This window comes from Marmota marmota, unplaced genomic scaffold (genome assembly GCF_001458135.2).
Source record: "Marmota marmota marmota unplaced genomic scaffold, marMar, whole genome shotgun sequence".
Lineage (NCBI taxonomy): Eukaryota > Metazoa > Chordata > Mammalia > Rodentia > Sciuridae > Marmota > Marmota marmota.
In genome coordinates, this window is record NW_026000153.1 from 27507664 (window position 1) to 27516467 (window position 8804).

Sequence of the window (8804 nt, forward strand, 5' to 3'; positions counted from 1 at the left end):
TGAACATGACACCAGCAGATTGGGCTAATATGTGTAAAGCTGTGCTAAATGGAGGACAATACCTGTTATGGAAGGTTGCCAATGAGGAATTTTGCAAGGAGATGGCTAGGCAAAATGCAGCAGCTGGTTATCCTCAGAGAAATCTAGATATGTTGTTAGGAAAGGGACCTTATGAGGATCAGCAGCAACAAATTGCATATGATCCTGGCGTATATGCACAAAAGACATAAATTGGATAAGGCCTTATCTAGGTATACCAACAGGAGAGTTGGGACCTTTATTTGATATCCTAAAAGGTCCATCAGATCCAAATTCACCCCGAATGTTAACGCCTAAAGCAAGAAAGGCATTAAAAATCAGTTAAACATATATGGAAAATATGCATTTGGTTACATAATTTTTTCTTTAGCCATTATTGCCAGAATTCCTATCTTCATACCAGTGCCAGTGAAGACAAAAATAAAACCAATCTACAGCTTCTGCAATAGCCATCACTGAACTTCTTGCAGAACTTGCCTGGACTATGTATCACTTATATGCATTGTGAACTCACTTGTATGCATTGTGAACTATCTGTTGTGGCAGCGACTTGTGGTAGTGTTGGGGTATTTATGCTGATGGTGTCATCGGTGGTACAATTTTTCCAAAAGGAGCCGTCAATTGGCTTGGTGTATCTTCCTCCATTCTGCTTGTCATAATCGTTCAGCTAAAATTTGGGGGCCAACAGAGGTGAGGCAAAGAACCTCACCTCCCCGCTGGTACAAAGACCTCTCCACAGGTGTGGCTGTATACTGGACCGGTAGTCAGTGACGGGTAAGATCCAATTGCAATGGTACCAACCTAAGACAGGAGGCTGACGCCTTGAGGTCAGCTCATCCGATAACGGGTAAGAACCATACGTACTATTGGACAACCTAAGGCAGGCACGGTCCCTAAGCCACATGCTTGTTATTTAAACAGAGAGGGGGAGATGTTGAGAGCCACAGCTGAAGGGGCCCCAGCAAACTTTCAGACTGCCAGCTGATGATTGGCTCACAGCGGCCCCAGCAACATCTAGCTGATTGGCTCCTCTGCGGTGATGCTCATTGGGCTGTTTCCTCGCCCTTTCAGACTACGGAGCTGTTCACTGGGGGACTTTTTTTGGCTCCGCCCACGCGACCCAGCCAATCGGCCTCAAGAGCAGGAGGAGTGGGGGAGGTTGAGAGGCTTGTGGGAAGCCAATGGTGGCAGTTGGGCTCTGAGGGTTTTTCCTGAGGAGCTGTTTTGTTTGGCATGTGTGGTTCTAAAAATAAAGTTCATTTCTTTTGACAAGTGGCTCCTGAATTGTGCCCAGCCAGACTGCAGCATCCATGTAATCCATTCATCTATTAATGAGTTAATGAACTCCGGTTCATAACCCTCATGACCCAATTGAGTCACGAAATATTCACTTCTGAACATTGCTATATTGGAGATCAAGCATTCGACACATGAGTCTTTGGGCAACACTATGTATCCAAAGCAAAATGTCAACAAGGTCAAATAAATAAAATGGAGAAGACTTGCCATCTTTGGAACACAGAGCTCTGAGACACACAGGGCCCCTTTAATGGAACCATCCCTATGTTATTTGCTTTAAATATCATGCTGCTATATTCCATGAATAAACTATTTCACAAATAGATACTTTTTAAAGTCCTGCTATTGAACTTTGGTTCACAACTCAAAGGAGAGTCTTATATTATATTACTTACTTACAAAAATATATATTTATGCTTTTATCTATCTAAAGGCTAAAACAAGTCCTTCTAGCTCCTTTTCCCAGTATCAGAAATTGATTATGACATTCTTAAGACAATGCATTAAATGTGTGTGTGTGTGTGTAAAGAAAATAAAGTTGACTTGATATATTCTAATTATTCTTATACCTAATAAAGTATCATGCATAGTACGATGACTCAAATCTTTTCTTGACCATCAGTAACATCAGAGTTATCCCAGAGGCTCAGGAGGCTGAGACAGGAAGATCACAAGTTCAAAGCCAGCCTCAAAAAAAGCAAGGAACTAAGGAACTTTGTGAGACCCTGTTTCTAAATAAAATACAAAACAAGGCTGGGGATGTGATTCAGTGATCAAGTGCTCCTGAGTTCAATCCCTGGTGAATGCCCAAAATAATAGTAGTAGTAGTAGTAGCAATAATAATAATAATAATAATAATAATAACAACAACAACAACAGAATTATCCTTTGAAAAGCTGGGAAAAGTTTCTATCACCCATAGAAGTTGGAAATTGCAGCCAATAAGTAGCATTTTCTGAAAAGTAAGGATTATGTTTCATGCAATCAAAGACTGACTGAATGAATTTCAGTAGACTCAAAGTGTCTGTTTTATACAGTTGCAGTAATAATATCCCACTACTGTCTTATCAATTACATTCTCTTTTAACATCTCAAATCTATCAGACCTCACTTCAATCCTACCCACTCTTAGGTAGCATGTAACATGTATACCAGGCCAGTGGTGTGTTGCTTTGTAACATCATGCCTTGCATAAATTCCTGTTGGACTTAGCTGGAAATTTTCCACTGACTTGAGCATAATCCATATTCCTTGTAGATGGAGCCTGGCCTTTCAAAATTACATAGGCCCTTTCAGGCCTAATCAACTTGGATATATGAGGTTGTAGTTTATGACATAAACTATTAAAACTGCTTTGGTTTCTAAAAACAGGACATTTTAGTCCTACAAATATTATAAATCAGGCCCCATGTCAGTATGTTAGCAATTACATTAATTGAATATTGACCTTTATAGCAAATCCTTTTAGTGAGGCTACCCATCTCATTTATAAGAGAGTTCGTCCTCCTATAGTTTTATCTTGACTCAAAATAAATGTTACCTTAAGAAATTATTATTTTTCCTCATATTGCTTTCTATATTTACAATGATAATTACTTCTTTAAGCTGATTTCATTTTAGAAATGTGGTACTTCCCTCTATTAGACCTCTCTTTATAGTTCTTTGTTTTTCTGATGTGCTGTCTTTACAGAGCCTTGGTCCATATGACCATTGGGATGACAGTGCTTTGTAACTTAGATTGTCTAATTCTTTCCCTGTTTAGTTTCTCTCTTCTTTTGTGTAGGATTATATTTACACAATGATAGGCAAGGAGCATCATACAGAATGGTCCTTTCAGGGTACAGTGTCTGCTAGTTCAGGCCTCTGCTGTATAAAATGAGCAGAGGAACTCTTCCGAGCATAAGTAGAATACAAGAAACCTAAGACTGGGAACTAGATCTGTAGATGTTTTTCTTGCCTGAAATTTTGTAGCCTTAAATATTTCTTCCTTTCAGCACAATGAGAGACGGTGCAAAATATATTTAAAGATGTTAAATATTACTTAGCTGGACATTTAAATGAAAATATGCTTGAAAAAAATGCCTTTGTAAGTCCTGCTTTGTGAGTGTAATTCCTTCACTAATCATCCTCGTCTTGGTGAAGCAAGGGTTACCTCTCTGATTTCCTTTGATTGCTGGAGATCAGTTCCTATGTGATTTTTCCAGTTTAGAAATATCTGGTGTTGAATAAAATGCACATGTAGAGTTTGGAAAATTATTTCAATTTCCTTACATAAGTCTATTTCTTTAGCTGTTTCATTTCAGATCTTTCTAATCTCATTGCCTTACTTTTCATCCTCAAAGACACCTATTATCACTGGTCATATTCACTTTCTCTGTAGGTTTTTTCAATTGTCGCTTTATTGTTTCCCTTTTGCCATATTTCCATTCACCTGTTTGAATCAATGTTTTTCTACCTCTGCTCCAATTCCAATTCTGTGTGTGTGTGTGTGTTTCTTATGCAAGTGAACTTCAGTGTTTTCAGTTCCAGAAAAAAAAATTACTTATGTATGTTACTTGACTAAAATTCTTCCTTTTTACAAAATAAAAAGTAATAGCAACAGGAAGAAGAAAAGCCATGATATAAAGTATACAGGATTATAAAGCGAAGAACAGGACTCAGATCCTGAGGAACTTTAAGCCTGGCTTTGCCATCATATTGGGTATGATTTCATGTTGAGCATTGAAATATGACATTCCATATTAATCTGCCAGTTTCTATATAACTCTAAAGTTGATTCATGAGTAAATATATATAACTTTAATTATTCGAAATAAAATTCCTTAAGACATAGTCACATAAATTGATAGTGTTTCAAGAAATCACAGTGATGAGAATGAAAATCCAGCAACTCTTCTATTACATGCTTTCCAATAATTAAATTAGAAACTGACATTTATTAACCTTAGTTTTAGTGAGCTGCTCCTTGAATGTCAGATTGGGGATTAGGTAAAGAGAAAAGATAAAAGACATTCTTTGTTTTTTATCCTCTGAGCTCACCTGGGTCAGAGGTGATGGATTGTTCTTATGCTAGGTTGTATTAATTTTTTTTAATTTGTCTTATATTTTTATGTGATCTTCCATAAATTTGACAGAGTGAGGCAAAATACAAGCATTTCAATCAAGGCTTATTGGAAAATATGCAACTTTTAAAAAGATCATACCATTAAGGAAATTTCCTACAAAAGTACAAAATATTACTGTAAAAAGTGACCAAGAAATTGTCAGCAAAATGGAAGAGGATCTATCTCTGAGCTCCCATCTCCTGACAAAAATATAAAAAATCAGCAGAAATTATCAGAAACCACTTTTTTAGAGCTCTGGATATTGATCAAGTGTTTATAGCAAGCAGATTAATAGGGAATCTAGAAAAAGGGAACTTAAAGTTGTTAGAAAAACTTTTCACCATTTTTATTTTTTTGTGCATATAACTTAGCTAATATTAGTTACAAGTGAACTGGAAGAATAAACTGAATATTATGTCCAGATACCAGTACTTTTACTTTTCCACATTTTTCTATTTTGACAGCAGTTTTTAATACAGTATCCTGTGTTTACATTATGGCCTGTAGAATAGCCTGTGTTTACAATATGGCCTGTAGAATTGCAGTCCCTGGTTTTAGAGGGAGGATAAAATATATCTATCTGCAAGTTACTCTATAGATCTATTCTAACCTTGCAGAGTAATTTCTTATACACTATGCTGTATTTTGTCTAACTTAGAAATAATGGCAGAACAAAAAATAAAAGAAGCATTGTTCAAAAACATTTTAAGGAAAAAAACATCACCCATAAATGCCTGAGGCAAAAGATTACAGTTGAAACATAAAATAGACTAAATAAAGTCTGAAAAGTCTGAGAGCAAAAGCTGATGAAGGAATTTCTTCAGGAAGTTAGGTTACTCAAAAACATCCTTGTATATGGAGTAATGTAGAAATCCATACATATTCCCAGGTCAAAAAAACATGCTTAGAAAAGATGTGAGAAGACATTTAACATTTACTTCAGGCTTTTCATTAGGGTCAGTGCAAAAATCTGAGTGAGTATTGAAAATCCCAAGCATAGAGATATTTTTAAAGACAGCTGGTAGTTTGGGTTAGTATATCTTTTTCCAGCTTCTTATATTCAAGAAATTATCCATCAAAGTTCTATTTATACACAAATTAGTGAACAGAATATTTAGTGACCACACACGGAAAGGAATACAGTCTGAGAAAATGGATGGAGAAATATATTATTCAAATGGAACATTATAGCCTCAAAAGATTTTTAAAAAGCAAGTGGAGGATAATTATTTCCAATGCTAATATATTATAATATACAAAAGTACAATTTTCAACAACAACAAAATATCACAAGCATGCAAATGAACAGAAAGATATATCAATTCAATGGAGCAAAATAGACTGACACAGATCAGGGAACCCAACTTGGGACTTGTTAAATAGACCATTTAGAACAATAGTCTTAAATTGTTCAAAAAGACTCAGAAGTTATGTCATTGATGGCAAATTAGGAAGCTCCAAATCATATATACCAATGAAAACCCCAAGTAAATGGCAACACGCAGGCCAAAGTAGCTGTGTAAGAGGGGTAGAGATTTGTTTAAAATTTTTAGCAAAAAAAAAAGAACTCTCCAAAGAAGAAAAAGTCTCAGTATAAGAAGGAAAAAAATGTGGTGCATTCTTGTTTTTTTTTTTTTTTACCACCCTCTATACTTTTCAGCTTGACAAGGCAGGGTGGGAAATCACCTAATTATCCATTCTTTTTTTCAGAATAGGTGAAAGAATTGAAACCTTTCTGTAATATTCGAGATTGTTTTATGTCATCAGAAAAGATTTGTTTCCATCTTGCCTGCCTCAGAACACAGATAAGGATGGTGCCATAGTTTTTGTCTCAAGTAGGAGGCCACTGAAAACTGTGATGAGCATTGTGACAATATGAGGTACAGCAAACCTGCAAATTTGTGAGAAACTGGGGCAATAAATTGCAGGCAAACAAATGCAAAAAAGATCTAAGGTCCTGAGAAAAATGAATAGAGAGACACATAGGGACACTAAGACATTTAAAAGCATTCATTTATGTGAGAGAATTAGGAAATACATACAGATTTAGGAAAAAGACATACCAAGTAAACATGAGTAAAAGTCGCAAGCCTTTATGCCAAGGTAAAAATGTTGAGTTTTTCCATGCACAGAGCTAGACTGCAAGGACTGGTGCAGGAGGTTCTTAATTCAAATGTCTACTTTTTTTTTTTTTTTGGCAACAATTGCAGGACTTATAAAGAAACAGGGAAACATGGCTCACACAAAGGCACAGTTTGAAACTGTAGAAATAGCACTAAATACAACACAGTCCTCAGAATTATTTGACAAATAATTTAAAGTAAATGTCTAAAATGTGCTCAGTGAGTTAAAGGAAAACACAGAGGAATAAGAAGAATAAAACTATGCAATAATAAAATAAAATAAAAAAACAAGATAACATAGGAGATAAATAGGAATTATAAAAAAGAACCAAACAAAATTTGAAACTAAAAAATATAAACTCTAAACTGAAAATGTTACTAGAGGGATTCAATAGCATGTCCAATGTGTAGACAAATTTTGTTCAGCAAACTTATAGACAAGTCATTTTAAATGATCAAATCTTATGAATAATTAGGCAAATAAATTAAGAAAAATGAACAGATTTTAAGGAATTTGTGCAATGTGTTTAAGCATACATGCATATAAGAGTCCTAATAAGAAAAGACAGAGAATAAATTTTCTTCAACTATAAAATTTGTAATTTTCCTCTGATTAACAGTTTGGGGAAATGATGTTCATATTCGTTAGGTCAATAGGAAATTATAGTGTGTGTGTGTGTGTGTGTGTGTGTGTCTTTTGATATAGAGAAGTAAAGATACACACACACAAACATACACACACATAGAGGGTGGGGGCATATATTTGCTCACTTGGTTATGACTGCAAAAGTTCCAGGATCTGCAGATGAGTTACAAATTTGGAGATCCAAGAGAGCTCAGAGTGTAGTTCCAGAACGAGTATAAATGCTTGAGAACTAGGAGAATCAATGGTTTAGTTCTGATCAAAATGTCAGCAGGTTCTACAGACAGAAAAATCTGATATGACATTTTGAGTGTGAAAGCAACAGAAAATTGACATCCCCCCAAATTTATTGCTCTATGCAGATGTTAAAATGATTGGAAAGTGTAATCTAATTTACTCAGTCCAATTATTTGTTAATCTCATTCAGAAAACTCTCAAAAACATCTAAAATATCATTTGACAATCACACTTGTAACAGGTTTCTGAGTGAAGGGCAGACTTTCATTTTTAATTCTGCATGAATTTTAGTCCTTGAAAAGTATCATTTGTTACTGACTTAATCTCATCAGTCTAACAGGGACCAATTCCCTAAATATTGACTAAGCTCATTTAGAAATAGAATAGTATTGCAATAATAGTATATATGCCATAATAAATTATGAATGCATTCAAGGAGAGAATTTTAAAGAAAAAGTGAGGAATATATATATATAATCCTTAGCCAATTTATTAAAAATTGTATAAGTCTGTGTGTCCCTTGTATAAGATTGTGGTTCTAGCAGAGTACTTTTGTGAGTAGTTCTTACTGTCAGGCATATATGCATAAGATCTACTTCTTTATAACCTTCTGGCTTTATTGATTTATTTTTGGTTAGGGCTTTGACAAAAATGACTCCATTTGTATTCTGATAACTTTCACAGTCTGTTTCAGCTGCTATTACAAAACAGTATAAAATTGGTGACTTACAGTGTTATAAATTTATTGCTCACAGTTCTAAAAGCTAGAAGGCCAAGATCTCCAGCACATTTTTTTTTTCTATTAAGGGCCACCTCATTATAGATGGCCCTTAATGACCATGTTCTCACAACTGTGGTGGGGGAGGGGTCTCTCTGAGACTTCTTTTTTAAAGGTATTAAATCCCTTGCATAAGAACTGCACCTGCATAATCCAATTGCTTCCTAAAAGTCCCACCCACTAATACTATCACCTTGACAGTTAAAATTTCAACATAAAACTTGAAGGGAAAAAATTTATACCCCAGGAGTTTCAGTTTACCTACATGTCATTTTTCAATGAGGGCACATGATTTTTCTGTATTTCTATTATTTCAAACCTAATTTAGGTCTAGAGAGTACAGGAACCAAGGGAGGCCTAAAGTCCAGTCTTTTAAGGTGCCACTATCTGAATAAAATTTTCAAACTATGTCTGGTTCAATGTTATACTTTGCTCAAGACTAAAGTCAAAAGAAAAATATTTATAATGGCTTGGATTGCTCTCAACCAGGAAAGAAACAGCACTGTTAATGAGTGTCAGAGTTTATAGAATGGCAGAGGGGTCATTCTTAAAAAAAAAAAAAAAAAAAAAAAAAAAAAAAA